Here is a 22,590-nt window from a genome sequence, read left to right on the forward strand (position 1 = left end):
CTTTTCAGTTGCATCTTCTTTTCGAAATGCAAAATTCAAATAGGCTCTTCTACTGGAACTTGATTTACCGAAGAGCCTCCAAACAGAAAAAAATGAAAAAACCTGTCATCATTGAAAATTTTCTGTTGATCAGTGTTGCTACAGGCAATAGCACAACCTTTTCATTGTGTTTTTTAAAACTGCATAAGTTAAACTGCATAAATGTTCTGCAAATTACTCTTCACAATGAGATGTCTGTCTAAGCAAAAGCTTATGTTATTGTCCAGATAATACAGAGAGCTTTCTAGTACTGACCTTCCAGGAGACATATTGCACAGACCAAATCCAAACATGAACATGCTAAATGTAGTAGATGCAAGTAAACCAGGGGTGCTTTCCTTTCATTAGACTTTCTCCCTGACCTCTGGATGACAAGGGCATAGGAAAAGGAAGCAATTTTTCTTGTGTCCTGGGGGAAGGAACATTTGAAAGAGATTTCCTGTGACTGGTCTACATCATTTCTCTGGTGTCTGATCTGAAAATCTGGAAGACCACCTTTTCTTAACATCCATCACAAACACCTATATGTTTTTTTCCCCTTGAAGTAACCTCAGATTCAAAAAAGGTTTAGTTGAGTATTGCAGTTAGTTGGATGGGATCAGTCAAAATATTTCAGCATTTCAGAAAAATGTAATGGCTTACTAGGACAATTGTTCTAAAATCAAGCCTTCTGATCTCCTAGGTTTTAAACTATTTGCATCTTTTTATTGCCAGGGGATGTAAAAGTCACTTAATGCAGTTCAATTCCATATCCTTCTTTGAGTATGTGGTTGAAATTTTCAGAAAATTATGCCTTTTCTATCCTATGATAACCTTATATATCTAACACCTCAGTCCGTATCACCTTTGGTTGTCATATGCATTGCAGAAATAATCCTTCCTGCGTGCTTTGAGTTGTGTTCTGTTTAAGTATCTCAAAGCCATATGTCAAATCCTTTATTCTTGGAGTCACAGGTTCCCAGGGGGCAACTGGCTATAACAACCCAGAAATCAGTGCTGGACTTCTCTCTGTGGTGTATCCACCTAAGAGCGATTAAGGTTTCCGCTTTTCTCACCAGAAGGCCCTTCTGATGTACAGCAGAGCTCTTCTTTTCTAGTGGGTGACTCAGAAGCCTTCTTTCTTTGCCTTTTCTTTTCATACAACCTCCTGTACTGTAAGGAAGCACCCACCAAGAGTACCATGGTTTATATAAATGGTTTATATAGTTAACACAAACATTATTATAATATATAGAGCTGAGCTGCATGAAAAATGACACATTGAATGAGAATTGAAGGTATAAGTGTGGGAAAATAATTGACTTTTACACTAAGCATTTGACCAAAAACACATTGCCATACTCTCTCAGGTTTGGGGCTTTCAGATGTTTTGAGATTTATTCTAAGGCTAGGGTTAAGAGCCTAATTATTCATCTTTGTCAGAGAAACAGACACATCTTATATTTATAGGTCCTGCTGGACTATGGCTTTCGGGATTATTGTTTAGAGTTTCAGAGAGGAAAACCAGTGAAGAAATAAAAAGTAGTACTTTCACAGGGTTGTATTTTTTTTTCCTTTGTGTAAACTGGGAATGTTAAACTGAAAATTTCACAGGGTCCAGAGAGCTAGATTTAAGACTAAAACTAGGTCAATGGTTGTAGCTTTGGTGAGTTATGGAATATGGAATAGGGAGATATGGATAAAACAGAGGCAAAAGAAAGACTTCATAGCAGATTGGAATTCAGAATTTAGGAAGGATCAGCTGTGCTGTGCTGAGAGCTGGCATCATCCTGAGCCCACATTTCCTTGTTCAGAAAATCACTGCTATTGCAGGGAATCTGAATGGAATTTTAGGCAGCTAGAAATCAATGGTCACATATGATGATGATGTTCAGGACAAGTTTCCAGATGGAGCTGAGAGGAAATAGACAGTGGTTACAGAGATCCTTTTAGGCCTTCCATATTTAGTGGTCCATAAGCTAAGTCTGGGAAACTGAAGAACTGAGATGACAGCAGTATTTAAAGTAAACGCCCAGTTACATTTTTGTCTTTTATGTACATATTGGCATTAGGATTGAGAAAAGAACACTAAATAGTTAAAGTAAAAAAGGCTTTAAAATTGCCAGATGATCTTCCCTGTGGATTCGTAGCATTAACACTTGGTCACACAAGTCTAGGTTTCATGCGTGTTAGTTGCATGACTTAGATTCAAAATAGTTTTAGGTATTTGTTCAGGTAGGTAATTGGATAGAAGAAGAAATTCAAGTGAAGTCACCAGAAACTTATTATTACCATTATTCCCAAGCTAATTATAACTGAGGTGCATAGGTATCAATGGCACATGTTTCAGACTTACAGTATTGCTAGTGTCAGAACTAGCAGCATCACAATACTTGAAGGAAGAAATCGGAGAGGAAGTATTAAGTTCTGCTTTAATGTTACTGAACTGTAGTTTCAGTTTTTAAAAATCATCAGCACAGGATGATGTTGAGGTTTGAGTTTCACAGAGGTCACCAAACCAAATCTAAAACTGTAGCTAAAACAAGGGTTGTGATTAAAGCTGAAGTTCAGTTTGTGAGGAAAATACGGAGGGAAAGAAAAAAAAGGCTGAGAAAAAACTTGCAGCCTAAGTTTGGACCTTGTGTGGATTGCTGCCTATTTTTAGATCCTAGGGCTGTGAGATGGGTGAGGCTGTGTCCTTGGTTATTGGTGATACTTTGTTAGCAAAAGGAAAAGGATGAAGTGAAGGGTGACAGCAGCCATAATCAGAAAACACTCAGAGATAAGTTTCGGAAGCTTGTAACCAGCGCTTGAAACTGGTCTGATGGCTTTTCTTCTTGTGTGCTCCCACTCTGAAGCCTAATCCTGAGTACCCACCACCCTCTCAGTATCCCAGTTGCTCCTCCCAATGCCCTCCTGGTGCTGGTAACCACATCCCTGGGCTCTGCTGAGGAGCAGGAGTAGGGATGCCAGGGAAAGGGAATTGTCCCGGAGTCACACACCCTCTCAAGAGGGGGGATGAGTCAGGGGTCAGGACCACCTGCAGCTCAAACCCTGTCTTTAGGTGGACTTCTGATGTCTTCAAGCTGCTCCTCCTATGGCTTTTCTAGCACTTCTGTTTATCCCAGTAGATATCCTAGCCATGTTTCTAACTCCACTTCCAGTGACTCCCACTGACACCCATGACTGAAAGCAAGATGGGGGTGAATGCTGGGACAAGCTATACTATTTTTTAATGTCTGTTCATCCTAAATACACACTTATGCAACTCTTAAGTCTGGACCCTGTTTCTAGCCTTGGGCCCTAAACATAACCAAGCTATCCCTACAAATATTTGGATTGAGAGCAATAAGTAAACCCATATTAGAAGCTAACTACAAGGTAGGATGGCATCTGTGCAAAACTCACTTATGAACATAGCTTATTTATCTCTGTTGGCCCTGACTTAAGTCCTCCTTAACCTGCAGTTTAGCTCTGTCCTGCTGTACATGGAGACCCTTGGGAAAGCAGAAAGCTGGTCTTGCACCACAGCCTTGTGTAGGTAGTAGCATGGAGAGGATTCTTCAGGATTCTAAAATACAAAATGAGCCTCTTGGTTCCAAAATATATGTGGACTGAAAGGTAAGGGGACCAGTTCTTAGGCTGTTTATCAATTCAGCCTTTTGATGCTTGACATCTAAATCCAGCTTAACATTTTCCTTTGATTTCTGACCTTACCTGTAAATTACTCAGGCCAGCATTAAGTTAAAGATATCTAAAAAGACCCAAAGATAAGTACTGAAGTAGCTCTTAATTTCAATAAATGGACTTCGGGTGACTGATGACACTGGATTTTTGTTTCTCACGGTCTTAAACTAAACATATCTCACATACAGCCTGTAGATACAGCTTTAGTCTCAAGACAGCTGGGAATCTCAACCCTAAAAATATTACAAATAGCCATTTGGACATCAGCCCTCACATTCTGATTGTAGACCATTTCCCACCTTTTAATTGCCACAGCCTTTTAATAAGCAGAACAACATTTTGAACATAAACAAAGAATTCGGTATGCAAAACCAGATTAAAACAAATGCTGGGAAATACACCCCACTGCACCTGGTGGACCATTTTTTCTGATAAGAAAGCTACTTGAAACTGAATGCTGGTTTTGCCCAACAAATGACAAATTTAAAATTAATACTGAGGCCCATGGTGTGATCAGGTACAGTTTTCCCTCTTTAGCCTCCTCATGTTTTAAGGAAATACTAGCTTCTATCTGTGGCTTGTAATATAAGAAAACAGAAAAACTAAAGCATTGCTGGAAACAGGCTGGATTCTGAGACCAGGGCTCTCTAGGATAAAGTTCTTGTACAGATGTAGAAAGCAGGAGAGGCAAGGCTGGAATTTGCAGCATCAGAGGTCAGGAAGGCTGTAAATAGTGACATTTCTTTTCACAAGAAGTGGCACTAGGGGAGGATTTTGGCTGATTGTGGGTACCTGAGACCGAGGACAGATTAACTAGGGCCATTGCCACTTCAAATAAGCTTTGAAGGAAACTTCTAAGAAAGTCCTTGAAAGGAGAAACAGCAACTCAAAGTCCTCATGGAAGGAAAAAATTCAACTCAGAAAGAGAGGTGAATCCCTGGAAGTGGCACAGGAGTTGAGGAGCAGGACCTGGTGTGTAGGGGGAAATCATTCAGCCCCTGTGCTCTTTGCTCCCGTTCCTGCCCAACAAACCCAGTGTGTCCACCACCAGACTGTGTGTGATGGTCAGTTCATATGCCCCTTCATCAGGGGAGTCCCACACTGTGGGCTGATGCTGTGGGTGATGCATGCTGTGAGCAGTATCCCTCTGCATCCCTGTAACAACCTGAATTCCCAGGTGTATTACTCATACTCCACTGGTCACTGCTTTTTTTCATGTGCATTAATTTACAAGATATTGAACAAGAGACACAAAGCTACCTGTAGCATCAGATCATGTGTATTGCCCTGTCAAGCCACTGAGCTTGACAAATCCAGGATTTTCCTGAAATCACAGTGGAGTTTTTAAAGATCCATTCCTGACAAAATAGTAATAAAAGAGGGGGAAAAAAAAATAAGGTTGGGGGGTGGATGGTGGGTGAGGGGGTGAGAAAAGGGAAGAGAGAAGGAAAAAACAAAAAGAGGAAAAATTGTAACCCATCCCCCACAAACCAAAACCTGTGGTACTAAGTGATGATGACAAAGCTAGTATACACAAACATATCCTATGACAAATCTGTGAAATACTGTCCTTCAACATGACATTTAATTTCAAGCACAAGCAGCTGTTTCCTCCCACACTTAACTCTCTTCCAGCAAAGCTGTATGTGGAAAAGCAACTCCATTTTATACAGAGTATTATTTTTGGCCAGCAATATCTCTCTTTCTTCTTCTGGGACAAACATGAAGTGAACCTCGGGTTCAGAGAGCAGATAAGCACTAACTCAAAACTGATGCCAAGCTGTCCAGCTGCTGAATTCACCCAGAACTTCAAACTGAGGACATCCCTCACCTCTGCACATCTTCCTTGAGCTCAGGACTCAGTGTATCTTTTGGGAAAAAAAAAATCATATTCATCAGGGTGAGAAAGGGTGTGGAATGAGGCATTCCCTGAAGCAAGCTAATCCCTGTAGCTGGGCACTTTGAACTTGCAAAATAAAAAGATGTTGCTGGAATATTTCTTTAAAAGAGCAAATATTTACACCACAGCAATCCTCTGATAAGAGGGCATAGCCAGGCATTTTGGCTGTGAGCACTGCTGGGTGCCTCAAGATGGGCAGAAGGGTGGAAGTGGGGCAAATCAGAAGTTGTCCTGAGCCAGGCTTGAGAGATTTCACCTCAGGGTAGAGGAGCAACTTGGGGGTAACCTGTCATTCCTGGGCTTCACTAGAATTTGCAGGAAATTTACACGTTAACCAAAAAGAAAATCTTAGACAAGAACAAAAGCGCTTTTTAAAATCTATTTTGTCATCCTTGACCTGGAGACTGCAAGACCAGAGGTGTGGTGGTAGAACTGGGTCTAGGCAGCAGGACTAGAACTGTTTTTCCTACCAGGGCAAGGTAGGGCAAGGGCAGGCAGCAAAATTCTCACTCTGCTCTGAACTGCTTTGTAGAACTTGTGGACCTGTACTGTGAATAACATCACAAAATTACTTCTAAGGATGATGCAAAATCAGATATGTGCTTCTTGCATAACAAAGAATTTCAGCTGGAAGCAGGTGAGGTCACGAGTGAGATATTCTCCCTTTCTGTGGCTGTTGGGACCAGCCAGGGAGCACATGGGCGAAGTGTCCATGTTGAGCATGTTCTGGAGAGCCAGAGCTGGCTGGTTTACATGAACCTGAGCCAGCTCACAACCACAGAAAGAATTAATCTGAAACTCGAGAGGGTGTTTTCATGATTTCTATGAAGGACCCAGCTGAAGGTAAACTAAAGGTCTAGGCTGGATTCAAAGCCTGCATGTGAAAACCTTCATTGGTGTTATTTGATAACCAGACAAAACAGCACCATTGGTTTAGTCTCTCTCCTGCTGCAGACAGTGTGGGCTGGTGCCTCCCACACCAAGGTGAAGCTGTTGTGGATCAGATATTTAAGCCTGAGCCGGGAAGTAACAGTCTTCTTCAAGGACCATTTTGATTAACATTAATGTTTTTGGCCTTCGCTCTATCAGATTCATTTATTCTTTTGTAAGGTAAGGCCATTAGTTCTATCTGTGAGACACATGTAGCATAACACTTGTCTGGGTTCTCGACATATTTGGTTTGCAGCATTGCCTCCATACATTTTGGTGAAGTTACTCCAGCAATTATCTTGAGCAAGGATTTTTAGTAATATCTGTAATATTTCTGTATTATTTGGATGGCTAGGGCTGGGGGGATAATACTAAGCAGTTCATTTTCTTGTTGATCGTAATTTCATAGCTTTTCTTTACTAGGCAGAAGTCTTGGCGAGCTGGTGTCTGGCAGATCTGGTTTATCCACCCTTCTATCTTTCCAGGAGAGATTTTAGAGGGAAGACAAAGCAGTTCTGCCACAGCATGCCTGCAGCATCCCTGCTGCTGTCCTGGTCTGTCAGGCAGACTGCTCCCCAGATTCTGCTCTACCACAGATGTGTGGGGCCTGAGGAGAAACACACACACTCCTTGCTGTTACTCCTTAATTCCTGTTTTGCGAAACGAGGCTTGGAGAGCCTTGATGTTCATAACTAAAGATGTCTGAAGATTCCACTTGTTGGACAGACTATCCCACAGTTACTCATTCTCCCTAGAGAAACTCTTCTTTATCTCCAGTATCTATGACAAGGTCATCTTCCCCTGTTGCCAAATAATAGACAACAAAAACTTCTTTTCTAAGAATGGAGGAGCTTGGCAAAAGTGCTTGTGTATTTCTTAGAAATATGATAATGTAATTAGCTTCTAAGCATGACAATACATATGACCTTAAATGTCATTGTGGAATATCTCACAGATATTAAGTACAGCTGCTAAGCCCAATATGTAAGTATTCATAAGACTACAGATGGGGCATGACCTTTCTTAGAAGTGATTGTGCAGGTTGCCTTGCAGTTCCTGTGTTCCTTAATGACAGCCTGGAGTGTAACTAAAATATAGCAGTAGATTCTGGGATAAAAGATAGAGTTACGTTATATGAAGCTAAGACAGTCTCATTAATGTAGCTAAAATAGCTTGGCAAGGCCTAAGATCTGTACTTTAATGTATTGTCATCATACGCATCTCTTTTTTAAACCAAAGCAAAAGCCTGGATGCACACTAACATTTAGTGCTATTTCATCCGGAAATAATGGCAAGCATGTTATTGATATAAATGGGAAGATAATCAAACCTGCTATCTGGAAGAGGAAATGTTTTACAAGTAAAAAATGTAAACATTCATTTTTGTTTTGCTTCTCATTTTGATTGTGAATGGGATGTCTGAGGTACTGAGCCCAGTACCACAATAAAAGAGTCTATCAGCTCAACTTATGGATAAATCCCTGTATGTCCAAGTGTATCTGAAATATGCACAATTCCAGGCAAATTTTGCTGTCACAGAGAACAGTAGTGAAACTTCTGTTAATAGGAGCAGGAACAGACAGTGATAGCTTAACATTTTGCCATCGACAATGTACAGGGTGTGAAAGGAAATAACTCTTCATAACAGCTGTGAATCTCAGCATCATGGTTGCAAGAGAGGCTCAGAACTTCTGCCATTCTCCTATGTGACAACACTTGTCATGCACAGACATCCCAGGCAAAAAGTAGCCTTTCTAGGAGAGGATTGGAGAAAAATGACTTTGTCTGAAGCTTGTTTTCTGGTCTACAGAGGATAATTCTGAAAATGTTTATGAGCTGTAGGGTCTTCTTCCAAAACTGGTCTGGAAAAAGGTTGACCATCAGTTGTTTAGACCTGATAGCATTTGTTTGACATTGCATAAATTCTTGGGCAGCTGACAAAATGCCATGGCTGGAAATAGAAATCAAGTGGTCTGACAAGATGGTCTGTTCCCCATAAGTTCTTTCACTGGGCAGTCATTGGTAACCCCTGAGAAACCCACTGAAACCAATTCATTGAACTGCTTGCCTCTCCCAGAACCAGTGTACATTTAGGACTCTGCCCCATGTCAAGATTTCACTAATTTTATGCCAGCATTTTTAAGATAGCCAAAAGAGGGTGAGAGAAAGCACTTCAAACTCAATAGATTCAGCTGAGGGACCAATGCTTCAAGTTTCCATTTTGAATCTCAGGAAGACTTCACAGGAACATGCACTGGCCTCTTCACTTTCTGAAAGATGGAGGCAAATAAGAGTTACAAGATAATTATAAATAACTACCTGGGTTCTCCTGCAGAAAACTAGGGGAGCTTATTTTAGAAAAGAGGTGCAACAACACATGAACCATCAAGCAGGTTACAAATAATGAAATGATCAGTCATTTTATAGATGTGGTAAGGAGTGAGATGAGAGGAAATAATTTTCATTTCATCCAAAAACTTGGAAAAAAAAGTCTGCTCCGGGAAGCTGAACAGGGCACCGAGCAAAGCTGACAAAGGGACTCTCAGATGCAGCAGGAAGGAAACTATGGTTTCACAGCCTTTGTAGGAAAGGAACTGTATGCCACTGTGGTATTTTCCTGCAGTGACTGGCCTTGCAGTGTGGCACAAAGGACCAGGAGTGTTAGGGAAAATGAAGGTGCAGTTGGTTGGGCTGAAAACCCCCCTTTTGGAATGATGGGAGAGACCTAGGGTCTGAGGTGAGTGGGGAGAAATGGCCAAGGGTGGGTGGAAGCTGAGCTGCATCTGGGAAACAGGAGGAGGAAGAGGTGGTCAGCAGTGCCTCTCCTGTACAGAGGAGAGCACCATGAGCCCCAGGCAGCTCTTGAACATCATGTTGGGTCCCAGCAGTTCAGGACTGAGCTAGGAACTTGTGGACTGTCTCAGAACTGGAGAGGGAGTGCTTATTTGCCTTTGAGGCCACACAGCTGTCATTAGCACCACAAAATGCTTGTAGTTGCCCACAGCATAAGCTGTGAGATTTTAGTGTTGGGCTGCTGCTGGGTTGCATCCTGCTGAGCACTCTGTGAAGCTGAATCATCCCTTCAGTCAGGAGCTCACTGTGGTCGTCTTTTGAATCGACTTATCTTATGTCCTTACAAGCAATTCCAGGTTTTAATGAAAAAGTCACCAGTGTGCAGATTCCCTTAAAACCATACTGTGTTATCAGAGTCCTTAGTGCTATGTCATTTATTCAGAAACTTCAGGAGACTCCCATACAAAACTTTCAGTGATGTGGTGTTATAATTGAATTTGACATTGCTGATAGCTTCATAAACCTTGTCCTTGGAGTTTTCAGCAAGTTGTAATCAACAATTACTTCAGCCTTATGACTCTTATCTGGCCAGGTTTCCCGTGAGTTTCACCTCAAATTCAGTTTTAGACAAGTGCAAAACCCCATAGGAAAACTTTGTAAACACCAAACCACACCTATTTTGTTTTGTTTTGATTGTTTTTTGTTTTTTTTATCTCAGCAATACAAGCAGGAGCTTATGCTTTCAAAAGAACATGAGCCTGTTTGACAACAGGCCCATGCTAAACCAAAGCCAGACTCTTCTTCTGAGCTTCAGCAAAAGCATTCATCCATTTTAGATTCCATGGCAGATCAAAATCAGGATATTTTTATATTGACTGGTTTTCCCTTAAACATTTCTTACTTACCTAAATCACAAGGTTTTGTATCACTGTGCAAATGTAAGTGTAACATTTTAGAACTTCTCTTGTTCTTCTATGTGATTCCCATGTAGGATGGGTTGGCTATCAGAGGTGAAAATTGTGCATATATTTGTTCTAATAGCTTCATACTTACTAAAAAGGCAAGAGATGATTTAGGTGTAGGAGAGCAGAGATGTGCAAATATTATCTCCAATCTAAGCAAGAAGTGAATCTATTACTGTCATAGCTAGATGGCCAAATATGTTTTCAATGTCTCTGCAGGGTAACCCATTGTTTTCCTGCAATAGGCCATAAAACCATAGATAATGATATTAGACTAGAATATGAGGGTTTGCAAAGTGCTTACAGCTAGAAGTGAATTATTGGAAACAGTGAGATGCTGACACAGGACTTAAGTGTTACTACTGAACTAAGGATATTGCCATGAAATGGGAGACTGGACACGAGGAATTCCTAATAACATTGCTGACAGTGTCTACCAAACTGACTGACATATATCAGTACATATGTACATATTGATATATGTATATGTCACATATCAATATATATTGGTATTTCTTTGAAGAAAATACACATACTATCTTTGTTGACATAAATATCTAGTCCAGCAAAATTTTGATGCTGAATATGTATGTTAATGAGAAGAAAATCTTCAGCCTGGTCTCATCTCTATGAAATGTCCCAACATGGCAGATCGTTTGGTTTCTTGTAGATGTTGCAGGTGTGCACCAGCACAAGGGCAGAACAATTGTGATACAGCTCAGTTCTCCCCTGAGAGGCATCAAGACATCTTATCTGCACTAACCTCAATCTTGAAAAGTCTGCCTATTAGCCCTTGAGGAAGGAAATACAGAAAAATATTAGAGGGGGAAAGAACTAGATTGAAATTTCAGAAGTGGCTCAAAGCTTGTTCCAATAACAATGGAAATTTTAGAGGGAAGTGAATTAAAATAACTGTACTCGCATTCTTTAGATAACTTGCATTATTTGAGAGAGGATATATTGAACCTATTGATTTCAAATAAAAATAATGAGATCCCAGGGAAGGAAAATTCAAACTTGTAGCACCTGCAAAACCAGAAAAAATTTAGGGGTTAAACCCAGAGGAAGTTTAATATGCAGCATAGCCTTGGGCTTGGTTGCATTTGTAGAAGTCTGAACATAAGATAATGTAATATGTTTAATAACTGTTTAAGGTTTTCATAAAATAGTGGGTTTGGAATAAAGAATAATGTATGTGTGGAATTATGATAAAACCTTGGAGGTCAAGAATCTTTGTGTTTGAACTGCTGAATGCAATTAATTATTTTTCAGACTTGAGCCCCACTGTACTCAAGGTGCACAGAAGTATTTGCCATGCTTTCCTCACTATTAACAGTTTGATACCTTCCTATGAATAGTGCTTTTGTATCCCTCAGGTGTTCAGACAGCACTGACTTCCTTGTGACCAACTCCTACTTGTCCTGCTCATCCCCTTTTTAGATGAATAATTTCATAAATGGATAATGGGGTAGTGGTGGTCCTCAGGGCTATCTCATTAAATTTTTGAAGCCCATAGATGTTAATCCACCTCCCTGGGTATGAGGGATATAATTTTGGTCTGTGTTCCTTCGTTAAAACATCTGCCAGTATTTTTTACAAGGGTACTTGTAAATCCAGTGGGGCAGAGAGCAACTTTCTTCTTCACCACACACAAAAGCCTCTGGTATGTCTGGGGTCACTGTTTCTCTTTCTAGTGAGGAATAGTCTCAGTGATGGAATCAGACCTCCTTGTGTTCAGTGGTAATTTTCCACCAAAGCAAAGGCATTTTTCGCACTGTGACCAAAGGTACCCACAACCTGGGCGGACATGGAACAAGTGCTTGGCAAATTGTATTGCCCATCATGATGCAAAATCCTAGAGATGGAATTTTAAAATAAATGCAATTAAGAGTTACAACAGTTTCCTAGAAGCTGGAGCTTCATGACTGAAGCCCAGTGCTAGGTGCTTGGGCTGTCATTCACGTATCTTCTCCTACAGAAAGCACTGTCTGCCAGCAAGACAGGCTGCATTCCTGGTGCCACCATGGTCCCGTACAAATACATACACATAGACACACAGACCCTATTCTTTCATTAATGCTCAAGTGGCAGGGTGTGAATTGTGCAACAGGCTGCTGCTCCCTTGGCTAGGAGCCCACACCTCATGTCAGTTGACCCAAGTTCATGTGGGTGGGTACCTCTCCAGCCGTTTCTGCACTGAAATGCAGAGAAGCCAACTCCTACTTCACACCAGGAGGCTGGAAAATATCTCTTCCCTTCTTCCTTTTAATTACTTGGAAGGACACCTGCTGCTGCCAATAGCTTGAGCTAATTCGCATAATTTACAGCTAGCTGAGATATGTTATAATTGCAGGGGCTGTTATTTGAACCCCAAAACTGTAAGTGAATATTTAACAGCATCATTCCTGTAGAAGGCTGAATCAGTACTTCATGGTCCAGAGTTACTGCAGATTGTGACATCAAGAATCCTCAAAATTACAGGGAAACATTGCAAACTTCAGGATGGCAACTTGAATTAAAACATCTTTGCAGACTGACCCCATGAAATGCATATTGTTCAATGAGTTGCACAGGAATGTGCTACAGCCTCACGGAAAGTACCCTCTTCACTCTCAGTGACTACTGTCAGAGACACTAGAGAGAAGATAAAGCAGGTATCAGTTGATGTGGTCCTTTGGTCCCCCAGGTTTTTCAAGTGTCACCCCACCCAACATGCTGCAGCAGTCATAACCCCAAAATCCTGATTGAGCATCTCAGGATGGCTGGATTCAGCTTAGGGAAAAACAGTCTGAACAACTTTTGATGCTGTGTAGGTGCATCTCTTCTATATATTTTACAGTTGCTGACACTGTAGAAATTACTTTACTCACATTTTTAAGCTTTTTTCCAACACTATGAGCAGTAGAAACTCTGGAAAAATTTATTTCCTGGAGCTTCATTCATGTTCATTCATTCATTCATTGTATCCTCAAGCAAACATCTGAATGAGGCACAAGATAGGCAAGAGAAATGCAACTATTTTATGGAGAAAACACAGGAACTTCTCTCCCCTGCCCCCCTGACATTAATGTTAAGTTAGTATTTCTCTTTCCATTTTCAATATGAACCTTAGAGTAAATTTGTTAACCACTTTTGCCAGCTGCCACATGTCATATTGAAGTCTGTACTGGTAGCAGCACTATTGGTGTTGTGCTACAACAGTCAGTCAACTTCCACAAACAAGTTCTTGAGCAGAAGAGGCTCACAGCTGAGCATTGTGTTCCAGGAAAGGTGGAAATCTTGCCTTTTGTGTTGATGGGCAATCAGTGCTGAGTAATAGTCCCACTGTGTACTTCCAGTGTAATTACACCAGGTTAGTCTACTCCATTTCTTACTGTGTTAAAACAAGTATAACACCATGGTGAGATATTTAACTTTTCTCAAGAGTGACTCAAATGATTTAGATCTAAAATAATCCCTAAAGAGGATGTACTCTTGATAGGGATTCTTTTTTACGATGAGATCTAGAAACTGCTGATTTTCCAAAAAGACATGTTATTAACTGTTGAGTTTTGACTAAATGGTTGCAGGAATGGCATGAGATTGATGTTTTCTGATTCTTTGTGTTCCTATTAGTTGGGACTCAGGGTACTATAGTCAGGCTATGAAACTGATGAAGTGCGCTAGTTGCATGTGCAAAACTAAGGGATACTTTCTGGAATGCTGAATTTGGTGGTAAATTCCTCTGAAAGCTTTGGCTTACACAAAGACTATTTTGATTATTTTATTACTCAGTGCCAGGTTTGCTATTCCCTTAGCCCATTTGATCTTAATGAAATCCACATTGCAAAAGCCCCATGCAGTCTGTGGGGAATATATACAACCTTGCATGTTTATTTAATGTTGCTTACTTCAAGACCACTTATGATGAAGAGAGAGAAGAAGGCTTCATTCTTGCATGTGCAGAAGTAAAGGCAGATACAAGCTGTGTCAGGAAATATGGGACACACTTGGAATTAATTAGTTTCTGTACAACTTTGAGAATATTATATGCTGGGCTGGAGGAGTGCTGCTGATGTCATCTGCCACGAAGCACAGCTGGAGCGCAGCATGAAGGCAGCAAATCCCTGAGACAAAAATCACACTCCTGGTATTTCAGCCACAGCCAAGTGCAGTTTTCTGGGAACTGGTGCCGTCTTACAGACAAGGAAGCTGGTCTGGAATCAGAGCAGTAGAACCATCCCCATAGTCAGGAGAGATTCCTTCCCAAAGGCAGGGTGGCTGCCAGAGCTGGTGTGCCACAGCCATCCACTGGCTCCTGGACACTGAGCCAAGCCACTGTTATTTGGATCTCCCTACACTTGCAGACTGACCTCTGCATAAAAAATCATTAATAATATTTTGCATCAGGGCTACAGAGATGTCTATGTACCTGAGCTGTATGGAGTTCCCTGCAAGCACCTGGAGCAATAGGATGAGGCTGGCAAAGGGCAAGAATGTGAAGAGTGATGGGCACAGCTTAGGGACAGAAAGGGAATGTTTTGGTTAAAAATATAATACACAGGGAACTGCAGATTGCCTTGAACCACAGATGGGGAACTGGGCTTCAAGTGGTGATCAGATTCCCCTTAAGCCCATAAATCCTGAGCCAAGCATGCTCAGGGCTCAGGGCAGATCCTAACTAAGAGGTGAAGAGGAAGACCTAGAGGAAGGCTGGCTAGATTCTGATTTTGCTGGTGCTCTTATTATTTAAAACTTGGAACAAGAGAAAAAAGGACCCATTTTTAGGCCAGACAGAGCTTGGTATAAATCAGAATTTAATAGGGTCTACAGTTGTTCATAGAAAAATTACAACTCTACATGCAGAGGAATTTTCCCAGTGTTGCCTCACATCTTGGTGATCCACAGCATACACAACCTTCTGTTGTGACACTGCTGTTTCCTGGTTCCTTGTCATTTGAATCCCATCTGTGTAAGACCACATATCTTCTAATCCCAATGCAAAAATGAAGTTCTTAGCCAGAAATGGGGGCAATTTGCTCCTACTTCAGCCCTTGTGTCTCCTGGAGCTTGGGCAGACTTTTCCATTTATTAGTACAAAGTGCTGTTAAATTCATTATATTGCAGCTGTTCTGTATTCACAGAGTTAAGCATTTCTTTTCCCCGTTCCTTAGTGAGAGCAGCATTTCGTCTGCATTTGCAGCTCAGTGAAAGCAATGTCATCTTTCAGTTGAATTTTGGCTGCACTTTGAATTGTTTTTCTCACTTTCCTTTCCTGCACAGCTGGAAATAAATCCCTCTCCAGTCCTTTTAGGGATAGAGTGGACAGTGGAGAGGGAAAAAAAAACCTGGCAAGAAAAATGCTTGTTCTAGATAAAGTGAAATAAGCTGAAGTTAAACAAGGCAGTGTCACCTCAGCAGGGATAAACTGACATTTGCATCAACATTGGAAGACTGGTGGAGCAGCAGCAAAAGTAGAGGAAGCATAAGCTAGAAATGCTCAGCAGAAGGGAAGTGACTGCTGAAAAAAGGTTTGGGAACAGGTTTGTGAAGTGTGGTCTCAATATCCTACTGTGGGAAGATAGAGAGAAATTGCCCAGATGCATCACACAGAAGAGGTGTCTGACCTTGTTTCAGTTAATTGGATGTGCTGAAGCTGTGTCTCGCTGTAGTGGTGAAATCTCTTTCCTCCATCCCTGGGAACAGGGAAAAAATCACACCCTTTACAAAGCACTTGCAACAACTGCAAACAATGACAGCACACCACTTGAAGTGATGCTGTGATGCACAAGGCTGCCCCTGAACCACAGCTTGATACTGCAAACAACTCTAAGAGTGACTCAGGCCCATGTCTCCTCATTTTTACCACCATGAGAGCTTCAGGATGTATCTGCAGATGATTACCTTCTCCCCTATACTTCATGATGCTTGCAGAGGAAAAAAGGTTAGACCATGAAGCCAGTGAGTTTTTGTTGGGCTTTTGCTTCTGCAAAGTATGCTCTGGGTTTCTGTTGGGCTTGAAGTTTTTCTACAAAGTTTTTCACCATTAACAAAGTCATCTCAACAGCCTGCCTGCCTGCTGCCTGCTCCCACACAGATGCTCATTACAGACATCAGTTTGAACCTATATTCTGCTTCCCAGCTTAGGAAACCTAAAGCTCTCTACAGAGACTTTAAACCTACGAGAAGCAGAAGCCAAAACAGAAAAGCAGAAGCACTGGCCTAATTATTCTATTATTCTGAAGCTGTTTAGTGTTATGGTAAGTGACACCAATTGTGACACTTCATGAGGATTAACCACCCACCTTTTAATGGTTTTGAAATTCCTCGTTCTCCATGCAAGAGAATTCATCTCTGCAAGGGCTGATTGAAAGAAGCATGATGAGCCACAAAGAGGGAAAGGCAGGATGGGGGTAGTTTCTTTTTAAAATACATAATAAGAAAAACTTCCAGCTCATGTAGAGCAGGATACAGTAAGACACAGAAAACATCTAGGGCACTAGCCCCAAAAATACAAACTCAGACTTTTAGATATAAACCCATGCTATTTTCTTCTACTTGGCAGATTACTGAATTCTTATCAGTAAAAATTATGTCATATACACAAACACAATGTTCATATGAAGCTAAATAGAAAAGTAGAAATGTTCATTGCAGGTACTAACTCACACAGCACTTCTATAGATAAGGACAGTTTTCCTTTCAGTGAATATTTGCTCTTATGTCAAACACTCTTGCTCTCTGTGTGCGATGCTTATTAAGCCTGTTTGGGGGAATGGCACAAGAAAAGAAAACCAAAAGAGCAGAGTATGAACAAGGGCACAACAGCTCAGTCTAGAAGTGCTGGTGTTTGCCTTGTCTCTCTTGTTGGGGCAATTCCATGTGGAAAAGAGAGAATTAGAAAGCTTATAAGACAGAGGCTCTCCATTCTTCTTTTGTAGACATCAGAAAGGGTCTAAATTGATTTAACATTTAAAACACTCACCAAGACATACTGACACAGCTCTCTGTGTGTCCAAGACTTTCAAAAAGGAGGGAGGAGAAACACCAGTGGTAAATATTAGTCTTTGATAAGATTTCCCACAATACAAAATCCTTTAATGGTTAAAGAGGAAGGGGAATCAGGGACATCTTGAGAGGGACTGAGATTCTGACTTCAGCTGACTTCTAGGCTACTGATATGTACTGCACAGCTTGATGCTTTCCTATCCTTTGTTGGACAATATGCCTCACTGTATCCCACTACACTTTTTAACAACCCCAAAATGAGCCATCTGCCATTGCCATAGCATTTTAGTATCTTACATCACCTGCTTCAATATTCTCATGTCCAATTCTGCACTTTGATATGTGTCAGTGGGGAAACCCTCACAAATAGGAGAAGGCAAGGGAGAGAATTGCAGGCAGCTGCCAGCACCTGCAGCTTTGCATCTTAAAGATAATCTCTTCACCCTGGCATAGTGGTGGCCCTGAAGGACTTTGTCAGACTCTTTGCAACAGCCGCAATATTGTCTAACACTATAGCATTATTTATAATTTCATCTATAATCTAAAAGTCATTTTATTCCTCTACAGATTTATTTCTCTATTTCCCAGATCTCTCAAACAAGCCACTATCTTCCATTAGCCCACAAGCCAGTATAGTCATATGATCACCAGCATAACTTAAAAGAAACCTGGCAATCACCAGCAAGCCTGTGATAGCTGTCTTCTGAATGTGACTCCACTAGGAAAGGATAGGTACTTGCTTCAGTGACTCGTGACTCTCCCACCTCTTATTTAGAACCATAAGAGACAGATTTACACTGCACCACAGAACATTAAAATGGCACGGTGTGCTAGGGTTTTTCATTCCTTCCCTTGGTCTTGACATCCTGTCTTTGCAAGGATGCTTCAGACTTGCAATTTCACAGACAATTTCAGTTTGTGTATCATCACCAACAATAGTGGTTTTACAGGTGAGGCTGTTTGGTGGTAACAAAAGCAAGAAGAAGTGCTGTCACCTGTGTGTGTGTGCAAAGAAGTATTTTTCTGGAGACAACTGACATCCCATCTTGCTGTCACTGTTCAGTAGAGAACAGAAATTGACATGATGTTCATCAAGCACATATTTTATGTACCTAGGTTTTGCCAGAGCTGCTCAGCAGAAACTGACCCGTTCTAAGATCTTACATCCAAAGGAGATTTGAGAGTTCTGTGCTGTAGATGAAGCTAAATTCATTACTCACTGCAGTAGCAAGGGAAAATTCTAATGGAAAATTACCCACTGAAACACCACCAGCATTTAGGGATACTAGAGTGTCAGTCTGAATATGAGCCTTGACATTTAAGCCTCTCTAAGCAGTGCAGTTTCTTACTTCTAGAGACATGAAAATCCATTATTTTTAAAGGACATTTCTCTTTATGCCTAATGTACTTTGAATTTCTTAGTCTTAATGCCATTATATGGTCTGCATTGCATATTGTTCAAAGTCACCTTTACGGACTATGGTACTGGTAGCATATAGATCATGGCAAGACTCAGGAAATTAAGAATTAATTATCTTTTGAAAAATAGTTCCTGTGTAAGGTAGGCAAACATTTTTCATAAAAACAACAGCTTCCAAAAAATGAAGTTACAATACTTGCAAAAAACCCTAGTTTGGGAATGAGTTGTATTGTGAAACCCCTCTTTTTCCTCTTCATTTCCCATGAGATACTTTTCCCATGTATCTTTGCCAGCATCTCCTGCCTACTGATGCTGACCCTGTCAGCCTTACATCAGAAGAATAAAAAAACTCCACAGAAGATGCTATTCCTACCTCTCAGGACTAGCTAGTGGTCTAAGAGAGGCCCAGGAGTCTCATAAGATAGATAATTCTCTCACCCTGAAGAACATTTCTGCTATAAGCTGGTTGAAAAATATGCATAAAGAGGAACATGTAACTTGTATTACTTCAAGAAGCATGATTCTAAAAGTAATATAAATACCATAATTCTCTAAAAGTTTGGTTTCTGTTCTTAATATTGTCTGTAATGTACAGTACCTTGATTTTACTTTCCCTGTGACCTCAGGCACGGAGGCTTCCTTTTGCCTCTTGTTTAGGGTTGGCAAAACGTCTGGTGAAAGATATTCACTTTTCAGCTTTCATTTAGTGAAAGTCTTAACTGCATCTACTTGACTCTGGTAATGTAAAAAAAATGAGAGAATCATTTGCTGAATGCTGAATACTTTCAGAAGCTGAGGCAAGAAAATGCCTTCAGTTAGGGGAAAAAAAAAAAAAAAAAAAAAAAAAAAAAAAAAAAAAAAAAAAAAAAAAAAAAAAGGAAAAAAACCATTTTTCTGTTCCAGACTATGTCCTGGATTCCCTGGGTAAAATAAGAAGGAAGCATCACACCCTTCAATTATTTCTTTATTTTCACGAGACAGTCATTACCCTCATGTATGAAGAGAGTAAATGGTTCAACAGTTCAACAAGGCACCTTGGAAGAGAGACTGGGACAGAGGTTGTCCTTCAGTTATGTTTCTACAGCCAAAAATTGATTTCTGACAAGATTGATGGCCAATGGGTTGCAGGCTGAGGACTTCCTCCTCTGAAACATTTTGGAGACCGGTAGCCTTGGGCACTGCTGCCTTTTGGGAAGGGCCATGCATGGATAGACACTGCTCCCTTACAGCACACATCCCCCATCCTTACCCAGGGCTTGCAACTACCACCAAATTCAGTCTCCAGTTCTACCAGGAAAACTGCTTACCCTGCCACCAGGTCAAACCATTAGAGGTGACAATGGGGGAATACTTTGCCCACATTGTCCAACCCTTTTTCATCTACTGGTGTGCACAGCTGAGAGCAAGGTATCAAGGCTGAAGCAGCAAGTGTGCCAGACCTGAGAGGAGGGACTACTGATACAGTGATGCTGATACAGAATCCAGTAATTTATGTGACCTGAGCCTTTGAAGGCTCAGATGCACAAAGATGCCTTATGTGGTGCAAAGTCACACTGCAGTGCAGTCCACAAGGATCTTGCAATAACCACAAGCAATTGCTTGGTCATACCTCATTTTGCAAAGTTTTCCTGGTGTGAGGAAGCAAATGAGATGTCAGGTGATACAGCAGATGGTGCTGGCCCATTTGGAAACTCAAAATACCTGAGTCTGGGAAAAGATACAGCATTCATGGAGTGTGGCTGAAGGAGACAGCTGCATGATATTATTATGTACTGGACTCAAAGATTTACTTCCTTCCTCTTGTGGATGTTAATACTTTAGGTTATATGTGCTTAATATCCAGTGCATAATTAATACCTTCCCTGGTTTACACTGTGCCAAACTTGGTCCAAAATTCACACCTGAGTTCTGCTGCCCACTCCCTTGACTTCTCTTGTCCCTGCTGATGTATTTCATCCATCCACAGGGCTTTCACCTCCATGCAGGTCTGAGTCCATGGCAAACTTTGCCTGAGCAGGGTCTCCACCAGGATTTACTCCCACACCCAGGGGATTCCTGCCTGGCTCTCACAGGTTATTTACAGGAGAGCAGCCTGTTGTTTCAGGGTTGCAGGAGCAGAAGAGAGCACTCACTGTTGTTGTTGTTGTTGTGACTGCCCACCTCCTTAGGACAATTAGTACTGCAGTAATGACAATGGTAAGGGAGAGCTTCTTACAGAGCTGGAGTGTAGGCTTGATGACAGCAAGCTCAAAATGTCTGAAGTACCACAGGGATCCTCTAATGGGATTCAGGAATGCCTTTATTCTCATTTACTGGCTCCAACTGGAATGACATATGATTTTAATTTTAGCTAGCTCTCCACCATTTCAGAGAGATATTTACAGGAGTATAAACTGACAGAACAGCTCTGCAGAACAACAGTGAAGTGCCCCATGGCATAAACCCCCCCCCCAAAATACCACAATATGGGTTCCTACCAAATAACACCTGATGAGAAAAACCATAGAGTAGTTTCATGCTTAACACATCTGCTTTTGTGCATTTTTTATTGAATGTGTAGGCGGATTTGTGCCTCTCCACCAAACAACCAGTGGAAGGTAGCTAGCTGCTGGATTAGACATCTGCAAGCCTTTATTTTTAAAAAACACAAAAGCTGTGTTTCTTCTGATAATTTTCCTGGATCCTATAGCAGATTTTTTACTTATTTATTAATTTATTATCTTTCTTTTTCTGTTTTAACAGGTGTTCTTGCAGGGCTGCCATGGGATTTGAGCAGACTTCGTTATGCTGAAGGAGACAGATGAAATAATATTCCCATTTCATGTGGACAAAGAAACGTAGGATATACTGAGTAAAGTGGCTTTGCTGCTGAGAACCTGAAGGTTTCTAAGTACAGTCATGATGAGAAATAGAGAATAAATTAGTAGGATTAAGAGTAGGATCCCAGCTTGGAACAAATTGAACTCATTTCATTAGCAGAACCACTATGGTGATGTGTCAAGAGGCCTATAGAAACCCCCAGGGGCAGTTTGGCATCAATATAGTTCTTGGTGTCCAGAGCAGCAAGGATACCAAATGCTCGGCATGTTAGTCCTCTTAGCTAGGAGTAAGACGTTTTCCAGATTGTCTTAATCTTTTTCTTTTTTTTTTTTTTTTCCACTGGCTGTGTTTTGTCTGTGTAGCCAAAAGCTACAAAATCAAAACAAAGATTGTTTTTAAATAGTGTGTTGAAAGCACCGGTCAGGTCCCTCACTGTAGGGGTTTCCAGTCTTTCAGTCATGGCTGTTGCATCTGACTGTGTAAATATGGTATGGCTTGCTTGGTGCAGGATAAACTCTGTTGTTTTCTAAATAAATTCTGTATGCTCCAAACATGACACTGAAGGAACCCAAAGCTTCAAGGAGAAGAGGAGGCCCAGTCTGAAAGCACTCACTGGAGTCAGATGATACGGGACTTTGTACCTGCCTGCTATCTTGGTTTTTGGAAGGATATTTAATTGTCTTTAAGCATTTTGTAGTGAAGAATATCTTGACATTCTCTTGAGTAAATACTGACAATTTCTTGAAGTGAGGGGAAAACAAGAACATGGCACAAAGAAACTTGGTTAATTCATCTTTTTGATAGCTTGGTGTTTTGTTAAAAGAAAAAATCAAAGAGGGATAAGGAATTTTTACTGGTCTTGAACTGCAAAGAATTCCTCTTTTGTCCCTAAAGTCAGCCTTGACAGCACACTGTTCTCTCTTACCTTATGTATGTACCTGGAAAGATAAGGAAAAGAAGTATATGTCAACCTTCTGACACTTCTTAGCAAAGTACCACCCCATCCCACCCCACCTCACCCTACCCCATCCCAACCCAGGCTTGACCACTGAAGCAAAACCTGACCCATGCCA

This window comes from Calypte anna, chromosome Z (genome assembly GCF_003957555.1).
Source record: "Calypte anna isolate BGI_N300 chromosome Z, bCalAnn1_v1.p, whole genome shotgun sequence".
Taxonomy (NCBI): Eukaryota; Metazoa; Chordata; class Aves; order Apodiformes; family Trochilidae; genus Calypte; species Calypte anna.